The sequence below is a fragment of the Alligator sinensis genome, unplaced genomic scaffold (genome assembly GCF_000455745.1).
Source record: "Alligator sinensis unplaced genomic scaffold, ASM45574v1 scaffold451_1, whole genome shotgun sequence".
In the NCBI taxonomy this organism is placed as follows: domain Eukaryota; kingdom Metazoa; phylum Chordata; order Crocodylia; family Alligatoridae; genus Alligator; species Alligator sinensis.
The window spans coordinates 311,729-327,373 of record NW_005842097.1 but is presented as its reverse complement, the minus strand read 5'-3'; the positions used below and the strand labels follow the sequence as shown (position 1 = coordinate 327,373).

Below are 15,645 nucleotides of genomic sequence, written 5' to 3'. Positions count from 1 at the left end.
TTCACAGCTGTTCTTCATATTGTTCTGGACCCAATGCAGCTTTTCAATGTATAAAATTATTTCAAGTTAAAGTCTGATTAGTGGGCATGGTGAGCCATTAGAAATTGAGAGTTGACAAGTTCAAATAGTTTGGGAACTAACTGTTTAGAAAGCAATGGGAACCTCTCTTTAGCTAACCACAATCCCTACCATTGTGGTTTTACATGACATTGTGCATCTGCCATGGGAACTTCAAGAGTTCTGATGTTGAGAGCCAAAGGCAGCTGTGAATAAAGTGAGGAAAAGTGATTAAGCAGATTAAGCAGTAACTTGTCATTATTACTTGCTGAAGTCATGCCTGAAGCGATAGCCGATTCCCATTACAAGAGTCCGCTGCATGATCTTTACAACCTGATAGTTTAGCATGACACATTCCTCTTCAATATTACATGAGCATGTGAGATCACACTGTCATGAGTATGCTAGGAACAGCACTTCTATTCATCAGAATCTAGTTTCTACTGTTAGTCAGTGATCTGCAAAACCCAATGTTCCCCTAAAAGCTCTTAAGTCTTTATGCAAATTAGCAATGCTCTTCTCAAATTGTCACACATAGGGTATTTAAAGTTCATTAGCTGAGCATGCAGAAAAAAACAAAAGAAAAAAACCACACCCTGCAAGCAACGTCCTGTTCAGTATGGTGCAGCACATGTTTAAACAGCAACAGTAGCAATCTATGTTCCTTCTGCTGAAAGTAATGCAATGAGAGCTGGGTTGCAAATGCCTCAAGTCACTTTGTTCATGAATAATTGATCTGTGTCTACCCCACTCCCACTTGGGTGTATTTCTCAGGAAAATGGGGCGGATGTCACAGCATTCAGAAGAGGCAAACCAGATGGTTGCAGAGATATTAAAAACCTTCTACAATAATTGTATTAAATGATTAAAATGTCCTTACAATGTCAAAAAGGCATCAGTGGGCAGGGCTGACCCTAGAGGTGTGTGGGGCCTGTGGGGGGGAGGAGGGGGAGGGGTGGCAGCAAGCAGTCAGAAAGCAAAGCCGGTGGCATTTGGTGGCCGTGCAAAGTGGTGGCAACCTCGGCACTGTCTGCAGAGCCCCCCAAAGCACAGTGTCCGACGTGGTTGCCCCGATTTGCTGCCCCCCCGGCACAAGGGATGGCTCTGTCAGTGGGTTTATACTTTTGGGGGCTGAAAAACATTTTTGCAAATTTAAAAGAAACATTACCCCATAGACTAACAAAATCAGTATTATAAAAGACAAAAAAAGACATTTCAGAAACCTATGTCATTGTATTGCTTCATAATGATGTTATACAGCGTTTGAGATGGAGCTGTAAAGACATTCCTGAGCAGTCTTGCTTTACTGTAACAGCAAAGAGAAAAACTTTGACTCTCCCAACTCCTGTCAGACAGAATACAAATGGGAAAAGTGTTGTAGTTTACACTGTCAGTGTTTTTAACTGTCCCAAATCCTTTTCAGTTATCTTGGTAGGAGAATATGGACTACAAAGGGCAGATCAAGTTTAGGCAGGGGGTGGAAAATTCTCAAGATTCACTATCTGGACTTCATTTTTAGAGCCATTTTCTAGCCTTTCACTATATTTCAAGGCCACATAACTGAATAAGTTGTTTCGACATGCTGTTATCAAGTTTCAATAGCTCACTTAGTCAATATATAGTTCAAATTCACCATTTATCTTTCCAGAGGAACACTTGATTGATAAGATCAAGTGTGGACACAGCTGACATCTTATAAAAAGAGCCTAGTGCTACCAACCAACTTTACCAAAGAGTACACACACACTGATTTACCCGATCACCTCTGTAACAATTTGCCCAACAACAAACAGATGGGATTTTTCATCATGTTAAATACCGGCATGAAGATTTTGTGCTCAAGAAGGAAGGGATGGTTTTCCCAAAACTTCTACTTATTTATAAGGAGATGTTTCTACAGGGTTATATAAAGAACTAACTTTTAGGTCAGTCACATTTTTTTTTTTTTTTAGAAATGTAACCACTGTTCAGACATCTAGATGCATTCACAATTATACTGCCAGTTCAATGGTCTGATGCCTATAAGCTTGTTGCAAGGACACTTTGGGCTTATAGCTACTAAAATAGAAAAAATGAAACCTAGATGATGTTGTCAGTTACTAACAGGCCCATTTCTAAAGGAGCCAACTTTCCCCGCCTACCAATTGCTGGCCAAAGCATGAGTAAATAAGCTTTCATTGATATCGTGGCACAATGAACTTGTTCTGTTAAACCTGCATGCATGTGCGCTGCAGAAACATAGGTCGAGCCTTCTCTGTGGACCATCTATGTCAGGGGCTCATCAGAACCTTCAGTTAATTGTGTGTGTGTGCGCTGAGGGAGGGTGCCTGGGCTTGATCAGGCATTTGGGTTAACTATCTAAAGTTATGATCCAGGTCCTCAAGGATTCTGGACCCATGTTTCTTATTAGAAAATGCCAAATCATGTTTCTTTCACTAACTTTATTTCATGTATTAAAATAAAATAGTCAAGAAAGCATACCGCTAAAGCCAAGCTCCTCTTTGTAACATTAAACTAAAACTGAAAAAATAAAGCAATACAACCAGCAAGCCAACAACTCAAAAAAAGAGGTCAGTAATGGACTGGCATGCAACCAAATTAGTCAGGATGACAACTTAACAGTTCCCCCAACTAAAAAGTTATAAAACCCCCAACCATCCAACTAAAAACAATTTTTACTGAAATTACCTCAAAACTTGGGAGCCGGTTAAATATTTGAGACTGAAACCAAAAAATGATAGGATGGCAGAACCACAAGTCTAAGATGGAGTAAATTTTGATCTTTTGATGGCTCAGCCTTTCTTCCCACTCCCAGATGTTATTAGGTATAACCCTTTCACATGAAGAAATCCAACAGCTTTTGTTTAGTAGTTTACAGTGGTTAGCTCCAAATTCCTTTGAACTTAGATGGAACACACTTTAACGGCTATCATGAGAGACTATTTTAAGTGAACTCTCTCTAATGCCTTTCCCATATGGACAAGTATTTGTATGTTAACCTGCACATGCGCATACACACTTTTCATAAATTAAAAAAGGCTGTGACATCTTCCAGGTAATAAAACCCCCAAAAAGACTGGGGGTGAGGGGGATACACCAATAAGAGTAGCATTGCAAACTCTTCAGAAGAGCCTAGAAACTGGAAATGCAATCAAGAAGCTAAATATTAATCAGTCTCCTTACAGGTGCAGCTTCTAGGCCCTACCCTTAATTTTTATGATCTGCAAACTGCACTGTCTTCACCTGTTAGCATCTCCATAATAAGCCTCTGGACCAGTAAGTGCATGTTTTGTGCCACCTGATCAGAGAAGGTTGCCTTAGGTCACCTTCAGTTAACAGCTCCTCTGGAGTAAATTCTTCTGAAGCCAGCATTTTAAAGAATATTTTATGTTTATATGCTGTACAATTGTCTCTCCACCTAAAAAAAAACTATAAAACAAAGTTCCTTGTAAGGAAAGTTTCCTGGTCTTCAAGGAACTGTCACCGGTTTGTGGAAATCTTAGTATTGCATCCTACTACAATAACAGGTTTAAAAGATCCTAGCAACCAACGGCCAATCAGCACCCAGCCATCAGCAAAACTAGAAGTACAGCTTAACATCTCGTGACCAGCTGTCATCCTCCTCATACAAAGATTACTAAATGGTCTCTTGCAATTTTGAACTGAGTAATGTGTCAGTCCATCTTCAGATATTTCCATCTTGATAGAGGAAAAAAATGCTCAAAATCTTAAAAGGCTAAAACCCACTGAAAAATGGAAGAGTTAAAGTTTGCATGAGGCCTGTATTCCAGGCTTGTTAGCAAAAGTATATTGTTCACCTCCACTGCTGAAGGGGGCACACAGAGAATCAATCCATCGTCAACTAACTTTGTCCCAAATAGCTGAGGACTTGATATCAACGTCCTGAATTGCACCCAGTAGCAAATACAAAGCTAGCCGAGATGTTATTAAACATCAAATGCCAACGTGGAATGCAGTCCCTGCAGCCTGCCCTGCTAAGCAACTAGCCATCACATTCTCTTTCAGCAGTAGCTTCCCATTTAGCCCTGCAGTAACCCAATCTGAAGGTCATGAAGTCAAGGATAAATCTGAGTAGACCACACTTGAGAGAAGTGATCCCAATCCAGATATAAAATCCCAGTGGGTAAAGCATATCTCTTTCTGAAGCAAGGTGAAACCCCAACAGAAAGTGGGGCTTAAAAAAATACCATTAAATAATGCACCTCAAAGCTCTCCAAAAATCACGTTCCTCAGGCACTATCCTTGCCAAACTAAAGTTAGTCCACTGATACTACCAAACTTCAGCAAACTTCATGCTGGGTAGGTAATGGGAACAATGAAACTGTACACTAAGTCACATAGAAAAGGTTTAGAATTGTTATGTAGATAGGGATGTGGCCAGCCTGGAGAGGGTTCAGAGGAGGGCCACCCGCTTGGTGAGAGGGCAGCAGAACAGGCCCTATGAGGAGAGACTGAGGGACCTGAACCTGTTCAGCCTCAGCAAGAGGAGGCTGAGGGGGCACCTGGTGGCTGCCTACAAACTCATCAGGGGAGATCAACTGCAAATAGGTAGAGCCCTTTTCTCCCCAGCACCACCTGGGGTGATGAGGAACAATGGTAATAAGCTGATGGAGAATAGGTTTAGGTTAGAGATCAGAAGGCAATTTTTAACAGTTAAGGTGGCCAAAATCTGGAACCAACTTTCCAGGGAAGTGGTCCTCGCCCCTACCTTGGGCAAATTCAAGAGGAGGTTGGATGATCACCTGTCTGGGGTCTTGTGAACCCAGCATTCATTCCTGCCTGTGGCAGGGGGTCAGGCTAGATGATCTGTTCATGTCCCTCCTGACCCTAGCTACTGTGAAACTATGTACTCAAATACATAACAAATACACAAAAAACAAATCCAGGAGGTGAACCAGTGCTATAGAATTGGGAAGAGCAGTTACTCAATACCACCCATGGTATTTCTGATGGCAGCTCTACAATGAAGACTGCATTGTGGTATAAAGATACCCGAGTTAGCTCAGGTATTATAAAATCTGTCCAGCTATGACAGTAAAGAACTTCACACAAGCAAATTTATCTTGCTGAGCAAAAACCACATCAGAAATACTGATGTAGCAAAGACTAATAGTGAAACTTATCAGTGGAAGAATACAGCACTGACAACTAAGCTCTACTGATGGGAAATGAAGGAAACTAGATTTCCAGCTCAACACCAACGCTTGAAAATTACTGAAGGAACTCAAGAGGCCTCCAGACATTGCTAATGCGTGGCTTTTATCTTTGAGGTTAACATTCTCAATGGGACTCAATGGTCAGGAGACATGACCATTATTTTCATAAAGGAAGGGATCCCCAAAATATTTGTTATAACAAAAGGGGGGGGGATGAATAGAAAACTTTTGAGCTATTGTCTCTTGTCACCCCATCTCCTCAATAATGTTGCTAAAAAAGGAAAAAACAAAAAGGGCACCACAAATAGTCTCTGATTGGTGATTTCGCTATTTCTTGAGCAAGGCTTATCAGCTACTCATTTGAAGGATGCTGGCAGTCTGGCCTCACTTGAATTGTTAGCAATTATGTTAATTTTTTTAGCAAGCTTAAGGTGCATTAAATCTTAGGAAGCAGCTGGTGTCCTTTAGACACCTTTAACAATCTCAGTTAGCAAATCTGGCCAAAGCTTATCATCATTATAAAAATTTTGTCTACCTAAATGCAGCCACCCCTAATTTGAATCAACACAAAAAAATACTTCATCAACACAAACATACAAAATGACAGCTCAAACTTTCTCTGGACAAAGTGATGATCTCAAGCTAGCTTAAAATAAAAAATTGGAGAGACACTTTATCATGCAGGTAAAAAGTGAGACTTTAGCAAATAAAACAATGACTATATACAAGCATTAGTTGAAGAAACATGGGGGGGAGCCAAACTACATGCCCATAATATGACCATCACTCTTTGTTACTGAATCATAAATTTAAAAAAAGCTTATCTGAATAATTGCATGTATCCACTTAAGGTCTACACATAATACTGTACCATCATTTTTAAAAGAAATTTTGCAACAGAAAGAGTAACAAAGAGGCAACAAGTTTCTTAACTTACAATTTGTAGCCTCCCCTTAGAGGAAGACTTGCAAGATGATATACAGCACACATTTTGAGTACATTAGTGAAAGAACCACATTCGCAGGACTGGAGGATCAATCAATAGCCAGTGAAGCATAAAGTTTTAAGTAGTGAAGAATTCATCTATTTTTAATGACAGTGGCAACTACCAGGAAGAGGAGCTCTGGGGCACCCTTAATTGAGCAAAAAAAACCTATAAGAGTTGACAGGTGATTGAAAATGGTATCCTTTTAGCTGCAGCAGAAACAAAAACTGGTCCTGAAAACATATTGGTTAACTGACTTAGACTAGGCTCACATAGTAGTTCTTGAAGTTAAGGCAGAAAAAACATTTTTACGTTTTGGACACACAGGCACATACATACATACACACTATCTGCCCAACTACTCAGTGCAGTCTAGTTGTCAGAGACAAAGGCTGGGAGTCAAGACACTTACATTTTAGTCACTGTTCCACCTCGGTCTTGTTGTATAGTGCAATTGTAACCACTTTTTCTTATAGTTAAGAAAACAAATTGCTTACTTTCCAAGAATGCCCCAGCTTTGGTCATAAATTGCTTTAACATTTCTATATGGGAGGCTTTATCTGTTAAAAACAGTAAAGACTCAGACTTTTAATGTTCCCAACCATTATAATATTGTTGGGGGTCCACTGCTTCAAGAACATGACAATGAAGTAAGATTAAGAGACTAATAAAGAAAATGGGACCAAACAAATTCATAACCAAGAAGTGCTGCATTTTAACACTCTCATAATCCTGCTGAAATAATCATACTGTTGTCTCATGACATCTGCTCACATGACTATAACCCATGTCAATACATCACTCATGCCACACTTCTCAGCCCCATAATTGGAAAGTATTTTTTCTTTTTCCTTCAAGAGAGAGACACTATCTAACCAGTAAGGAAATCTTCTTTTTGATACGCTGTTCCCTCCAGACATACCATACAAAGTCATCTCTCAGACTATCTTTTATCGCAAGCAAAAAAGGTCACTTTTAGCCCCTAATTAACTTCAACTGCAAACTTCTTTAATATTCAAGCTTATTTACAGCACAATCCCGAGTACTGAAGATAAAGCAAAGCAGTATTTAAATAACACCTTTCAGAGAATTGTTTAGTGTTTATGAAGGATTGCAAATCACATTTTGTGCTTGGGTTATCTCAACTGTAAAATAAGGTTAGGTGACTTGCTTAAGATCACACACTTGTCTTGGACAGGGACAGGAATAGAATCTAGGTCTCCCGACGTGCTCCGAGGCACAGCAAGGCAGAAGTTCTGCAATGAAATAAGTTTTTCTTCTTACAGAAAATGCCAATTCATCAGAACCAAATACTTCTGTGGGTACCCAGTTATTTTAATATGGGCTGAAGTTTTAGCCAAAAATCAATTTCAAGCCAAAAAGCTTGCATTAAAGAAATTATTTTGCAAAAATTTTGTTGGTCTAATAAAAGACATCACCTCTGTCTACGAGCCCTGATTTCTTTAGCCAAAATTCAGACACCCTCATTCACCGCAGAACAGCCAAGAGCACAGGGGTCAGGGCACTCACCTGGGATGTGGAAGACCACAGTTTGAGTCCCTACTCTGGCAAAAGATTATGTATTTTCTTGTATAAGCAAAGACATGAGCCATGGTCTTCCCATTTCTGGCAACGGCCCAGCCATGGGGTTACTGGATATTTTTGGATAAGTGTACAGGTCTCTATTTCTTTCATTAAAAAAATAATCTTGAAAAATTTTGAGAGTCAGGAAATCCACTTCCTTCCCCGGTCTAGTCTAATCCGAAAGTGGTGACTGTCTCAGAGGGTAACCTAACAGTAGAGTTGGTTTCCTGCACTAAAGTTTCTCTTCCCCCTGTCCTTTGAATTTCAGGGGTTATGTATGCTGCACCATATGCATTCAGCCAGTACAAACACTCATCTCATAAACTGGGTGTAGGTGTCAGTTATACACCACTTCAGTGCATCAGCTTTGTTGGTTTTTAAGCTAAGAATTTCAGAACAGTGAACTGGTCTGGCTAAATTCCACTACAGTGAAACTGCCTGCCACTTCCAGTGAGCATTAGTGCGAGCACTAGAGGACGAAAGTTGAAGATGGAAATAAAGAGATGGTAGCATTTATAAAAAATCATAAAGGAAAAATGTCAGTAGGTAATATCAATGCACACAATTACTTCAAGGCCTGAAGATACAACCCTAATGGATGGCAGCAATATCACATTTCAAGGTCTGATTTTTTTTTTAATTTCATTTTTTACTATTAGAAAGACTCAGCTAAATATGACCCGAAGACAGGAAGTAGTCAGACAAACAGCTTGCTGCTTTCTAGTCCTTGGGACATTCGGGACACTTTCATATTCATATCACATTATATGGGGAAGGCAGTCTTGCAGTTAACACAAAGGACAAGAGTCCTAGCTGCTCTAGACTTTTATACCTCAGTTACTGAGGCTGTAAATTTCTATAGGTTGGATATATTTTCATAGCTCACAAAAAGGTACTGTAAGGTATCATGCACCAACAAGCACAGAACATTTTAAAATCCTGGGATGAAGTGCAATATACTTTCCTCCTGGGTCAATGGTTTTCAAGATGCGTGACCAGAGCAGAGAAATGGGATGTCCTGGTTTAGCTACTGTTAATAGCCACCTTCTGATTTTGAGCAAATCTTTCCATTTCCTCCAACTCCCCATCTTCTCCATATATTAGAAATGCAGACACTTACATCACAAGAGGATTGTGAAATTCAGCTAATGTTAGCGAAATACTTTGAAGATAAAAAGCTTTATAAAATTTTAAGTGCTACTGAGGAGTGAACATGTGGACAGAGGGCTCAGTTTACACTGTACAAAGTTACTCACTATTCTAAAAGGAACCTTTTGAACATTTCCACAGCAGGTTCAAATCAGGTCAGCTCACATCTAATGCCGTTTTGATATTCTGGTGTCTGTAATGCACCACTGAACATATGCATATTCAACTAATTTATTCTACTGTGTTCTTTATATTTTAGCAATTTGTATTTAAGGGCAACTGCATGTCAAATCAAAACAGCTCAACTAAGGCAAGGCGAAGCTAATGCAGCAACACCAACTTCTCCCTCCCTCCGCCAAGTGCCATTACTTTATTTTCTTTTCTTTAAACAGACAGGAAATACCACTTTCTTTAAAGAGTACATTATAATAGATATACATACCTCAAACAAATATCCACACTAGCTCTTCTTTCCTTGCATAGATTCACTTGCAGTTATAATCCAAAATCTTCAAAAAGGCTTCATTCAAAAGACAAAGAAGGATCAGTTCCTTAGGAGATGGGAAACCGTCTGAGGGTTGGGGTGCAAAATAGGTCTTCTGCATTTGTAGACAACTATCATCAATAGTGCAGGTCAGTGCAGAGCAAGCCTTGGCAAAAATGCTTCCTTGTATAGGAATAAGACCTGCTGGAATTAAACAAGCACAGCAAGAAACAGAAAAACCATTAATGGCTGATCAGCTGTGAATCAGCAATGTAGATTCATGCTTTACAGTATGATGCAGGGGACAGAGTATTAACTATTACTGTGAACACTGGGCTTTTAACATAAGCTAAACTGCAACACAGAGATGAAACCCAAATCCAAGTGACAGCTTTCAAAAAATTAACTCCCTGCTCCCCTTAACCGTAACAGTTGGGTGAATCTTATATAATCTTTAAACACCCCATTCTCCCTCCTCCTCCCCACCATTCTGATTATGAACTAAGCAAGGCAATTAGAAGACAATAAGAGAAAAAAGCACTCTCACATCAAGGAGTCTAAGACCCAAATTTTCAGAATCTGGTGGCCATAAATCGATTCAGAATTACTGTCCATGCAAGAGCAGTTGTGGTAAATGCTTGTATAAACTCCATATGTATTTGTTTAGAAATATGGTCTGAATTTAGCAAAAATCAGATCAGCTTGTCCTGTGAGAACAAGCATTTAACTCTTTATTTTTAAGATTAGAGGAGGATTTTTTCCTCACCAGAAATCTGTCATCTGATCCCAGTAAAGACAGGAATGCACCTTACACCATGAAGCAAGCACTAGAGGTTATAAAAATGACTCCCAACATAGTGCCCACACCATACCATATCTCTCACCAGCATGCTTCCTTGAAGCCTGATTACATATTTAAATCTTTTCCAACTTCTGATAAATTTAAACCTCTTTCTTCCCCATAGGTAAAAAGCTGCTATTATTTGCCACCCCATCTCCCTCATGAGTACAGGAGGGTCTCTACAACCTTTTCCTGCAGCCACTCTCCCTGCAAGTGGTTGTCTTCCTGCAAATAGCATAATTATCTGCCTCCATTTAGGTTGGCCACATACACCAAAGCAACTGCCTATGGTTCCTGAACAGTAGCCGTGAAATTGAGCAAAAGTTGGCCAGTTTCACACTGCTACTGACTGACAAAAAATGAACCCGCAGATAAGGCACTGTACTGAGGATAATTTAAGTACCGCTTCAATTTACATCCTGAAGACCTAAGGCAGATACAGGATAGAATATTTTACACTTTGGAAAACCTAAGGTCCTTATACAGTATTCAGTTAAATCTACCTAGGATAATGTAATATTACCCAGAAATGAGGATATCACTTCTACTGCTGTTAGCAGCCTGAGAACCAATTCTTATTGATATCTTCCTTCATGCCTAAACAATAGGATGGGCATACTAGCCCAGCTAACATGAATCCTGGGAACAACCTAAACATTCCATACCATCCTTTGGCACCCTGGTTCCATGACCTATGTTGTCACCACACCACTAAAGAGAGGCTATGTCATGCACCAAGGAATAACACAAACTCATGGTAAAAAGGGTCAATGAATAATGGAAGACACTGCAGCAAGGAGAGGACCCAAAACGTGACCTGGGATGTTTTATACTGGATATGCTGTTCTACACAAGCACTCAAGAGTTTCAGCCTTATTAATGAATTTACTTTGAAGGACACATCATACAGACTAATTTATTTGGGGCAGGCAACATCTTTGTGTTCTGCATTTGCCGCGTGGCTCTGGTTCACCACCAGGCCCCTAAGGACTGCAATAGGAGAAATACATTTGTGTATTTTGGTACAGCCTTTAGGAGGTTTTTTTGAAACAGCAGCATTTTATAAAAGGAAAGGAAAATAGTCAAAGCAAAGCACGGAAAAGCAGGGCTGGAAGGGACTAGTGCCCTATACAAAGCAGAATCACCCCCGACTAAACCATCTCAGTCAAGCACTATAAACAGAGGCTTGAAGACCGACATTAATTGACTACTTCTGGCAATTTAATGTATTTCCTTCTCGCATAGTATGCAGCCAAATTGCGTCCTAAGAGATTCTGCAGGAATCTGCTGACCTCTCATTCTAACTTACCTGAGCAAAAGAGTACACCTTATGAAACATATAGTTGGAAACATACAGCTGGTAGGGTCAGAAGCGACCTGAGCAGATCATCAAGTCTGATCCCCTGCCATGGGGAGATGCTCATAATCTAGTTCTTGTTGAACAGATTCACTGTGTATCAACAATACCTGCTGTCTTAAACATGGTAACATTATTTTTCTTAGATTCTAAAATAAAGCATTTAGGATGAAACTCCCAAGTTTCTAATCACTGACCCCAGGCTGTGTTTACATTAAATTTCTGGCCTCAACTTTTTAATAAAAAGCCAATTTACCAACTTTGGGGTTTATAAAATATACCCCAATTGAATGGAAGTGACATGACTCTGCCATTCTAATACTAGAGGTACATTAAATAAGGCATTTTAACTAGCTTCGTTGTGGGAGAGAAGGGAAAGGTCTAAAAGAAGCTGTTGGCAAAGCGAACTTCACTAGAGGCAATGTGCATGAAGACACTAACTCTGGACAACAGATAGCACATACTCTCGGCAGGAGTGCAACTGAACACATGCAGCCACATTCCAGATTTTGATTTCTAGCATCTGCTACAAGCCAGAAACAAATGGAGACGTTGGGGATGGAGCATAGTCCACACCATGGAGACTGGGTACAGAAAGAGGCTCCTGAATGGCTAAGAGAATCATTTACAGGGATCCTGGGTTTTCTGATAAACCCCCGCCCCCCCAAAATGAAACACTTTTGATCATGGAAAAAGTCTGGATTTTGGGTTACTATTTTAATTAAAAAAATGGGGATTTTTTTTTAATCAGAGAAAACCAGGATCCCTGGTCATTTATCAGTTCAGAAGGAAAACATATCTACTTCTCCTTACAATACATTTCCCCCATTTTAGTACAGTGCAGCCTCGCTGCATGTTTACAGGTGCCCCAAGTGCTCTGCAATCATTCAGTAGACTTCATGACAACCCTGTAAGGCATATGCAGACAAGAGCAGGCATCCATATATTACGGATGAAGAAACAGAGTCAAGCGAAGTGAAACTACTCACAGCTCATAAAATGAGTTGTGAACCAAGTTCAGGAATCTCAATCCTCAAACCCAGTTTTTTCCCCTCCTCCTAATTAAAAAAAAAAAAAGAAAGAAAGAAAGAAAAATATGAGTGGGGAGTGGGGGGGCTAGAATATGAAACTAAGCGAAGGGAGTTTCCATATAGGTAACAAGATAGCTTGAGAAGGATGGAGGCCATAGAACTACACTAGGGAATGAGGAGGAGCCCTTGAAAAGGTAGAAATCTAGCTGAGGAATTCTGCCTTTGAACGCCACTTAGCGTTTCTTTAACTCAGTTTTTACCAGTGATTTTTAATCAAACAGCTGTTGTGCTCGCTTACAAGGAGGGCAGAGTACCAGTACACAGTGTAGTGTGTAGTTAACTGAAGTAAAAACTCTGAACAGGCAGCTCACTCAGATGGCCAATTTCAGAAGCAAACAGCAAAGGCAGTACAGTAAAGTCATCTGTAAGCACAGTGCAGTGTATAGATCGATGAGCTAAAACTGCTGTCTTTGGAACACACCTAGCATATCTTATCTTGGACACTAGCATGATCTCTATAAGTCAGTAAATCGACAGCAATTAAAAACTACAAGTAGCTGAGACTCAGTTACACCACAGATCCAAAGCATGAATCACTGAAAGACCTATCATTTTTAATACTTGTTAAAAACTAGCTGGTAGGTCTGGTTTGTTAGGACTAGCTGGTAGGATTAGTATAAATGATATTAAATTTGTATAAGGGGTAACTTGTTCTGGCAGAAAAAAACAAATATACAGCCTAAAAATGTTAGATACGTCTTCATACTAAGCACACACCCTTTGCTTATTATTAAAGTGGTGCAAATCCTATGGCTTATCACTGAGCCTAGACAGTATCAAGAACTAAAAGTATCATCAATTTCTAACTTGCTGCCATGTATCTGCCATTTCCAGAGTAGTGCAATTCACTGAGCCACCAGAGTGAACTCTGACAGAAGGCTGTCTGCTGGGGAGCTGAACTTACTTCCCAAAGTGAGAGACAAATGATTTGGAGGGAGTGCTTCCAGGGAAGCAGCCCAGCAAAAGAATCAGCTCTACATGTGGTGACCACCAGGACAGAAGAAAGCGCACAGGTTTCCACCAAGTTATATCAACAAATAATCTATTCGAAGGCTCTACCGCATCCTCAAGCTACGAGCAGTTGGACAGAACCAGCTAGAGGTGAGCAGTTCTGGTAGCTGCAAGGGCAGGATGTCCCAACTGCTCTACTTCTACTCCATCCCCTCTAGGACTTTTCCAAGGGGGGAGAAGTCTGTTACGCTAGCGCTGCTCTGACCATCTCGGTGCACACAGGACGGTCTCTGATCCCTCCTCTCCCATGAATGTCTCTACTGATGCTCAAAGCTTGTTCAGGATGATTGAAGTAAGAGCTGATTTTTAGCTTCTTCCTTCAACCTTGCTGAAGCTGGGAAAAGCTAAGAGTAGCCAGGGCAGCACTAATGCTGCCTGCTCAGGCTTAGGAAGATGAGACTGCATTGGCCCACTTGCAGATGGTTGCTACCGCAACTGAGAGGGTTACAAATGCAACGCGATTTTGTCTCCACCAAAAGCTTCTACTCCACCAAGATGCTCAGTGTCCCATCCTGCGCCTGCCCCATTCTCAAGCTAAGATAGGGGCAGTTCTCCTGGACAACGCAAGGGCAGGACATCCAGGCTAATCTACTTCGACTCCATCCTCTCTGCAACTTTTCTGGGGTAGGGAGGAAAGCCTGTTACTCTAGTACCGCTCTGACCAGCCTGGTGCACACAAGATGGTCTCCACCACCTCCTCTGCCACCTGCCCCTTCCCAAGGACCCACGGCCTCCTCAGGCTGCCCTCGGGCTGGTTTTTAGCTTTCCAGATAAGAAGCCTGGCTGAAGCTGAAAAGTGATGAGCAGCTGTGGCTCCGAATGCTGCCTGTTCTGGCTCAGGAAGACCTGGCTGGTCCCGCGCCGAGGGCCGTGACTGTGTAACAGGGTTTTGTCTCCACCCAAGCAGGCCGTGGCCAGTGCTGCCCCCTGCTCCGCCTATGAGTCTCCTTTGCTGGCTCCCTCCCCCATTACACAGCGCGCACCATAGTTTCTAAGCCCCCCCGGGCCCCATTACACGCAATGCGCACCGGGGGTCTCTAAGCCCCCCGGGCCCCGTTACACACAGCGCGCACCGGGGTCCCTAAGCCCCCCCTGGCCCCCGTTACATGCAGCGCGCACCGGGGTCCCTAAGCCCCCCCTGGCCCCATTACACGCAGCGCGCACCGGGAATCCCTAAGCCCCCCGGCCCCTGTTACACGCAGCGCGCACCGGGGTCCCTAAGCCCCCCCTGGCCCCATTACACGCAGCGCGCACCGGGAATCCCTAAGCCCCCCGGCCCCTGTTACACGCAGCGCGCACCGGGGTCCCTAAGCCCCCCCTGGCCCCATTACACGCAGCGCGCACCGGGAATCCCTAAGCCCCCCGGCCCCTGTTACACGCAGCGCGCACCGGGGTCCCTAAGCCCCCCCTGGCCCCATTACACGCAGCGCGCACCGGGAATCCCTAAGCCCCCCGGCCCCTGTTACACGCAGCGCGCACCGGGGTCCCTAAGCCCCCCCTGGCCCCATTACACGCAGCGCGCACCGGGAATCCCTAAGCCCCCCGGCCCCTGTTACACGCAGCGCGCACCGGGGTCCCTAAGCCCCCCCTGGCCCCATTACACGCAGCGCGCACCGGGAATCCCTAAGCCCCCCGGCCCCTGTTACACGCAGCGCGCACCGGGGTCCCTAAGCCCCCCCTGGCCCCATTACACGCAGCGCGCACCGGGAATCCCTAAGCCCCCCGGCCCCTGTTACACGCAGCGCGCACCGGGGTCCCTAAGCCCCCCCTGGCCCCATTACACGCAGCGCGCACCGGGAATCCCTAAGCCCCCCGGCCCCTGTTACACGCAGCGCGCACCGGGGTCCCTAAGCCCCCCCTGGCCCCCGTTACACACAGAGCGCACCAGCGCCCAAGAGCGCCTCTACAC

At 42.7% G+C, this 15,645-nt stretch overlaps 1 protein-coding gene across 1 annotated transcript in view; it reads right to left on the bottom strand.

The window, feature by feature from the left end:
- Positions 1-15,392, bottom strand: part of TMCC1 (transmembrane and coiled-coil domain family 1) — a 169,903-nt gene extending 154,511 nt beyond the window's left edge. The window contains 2 exon segments of the mRNA XM_014520195.2: positions 9,395-9,637; positions 12,624-15,392. The gene's annotated coding sequence lies outside the window, so the exon portion shown is untranslated.
- Positions 15,393-15,645: the final 253 nt, after the last annotated feature.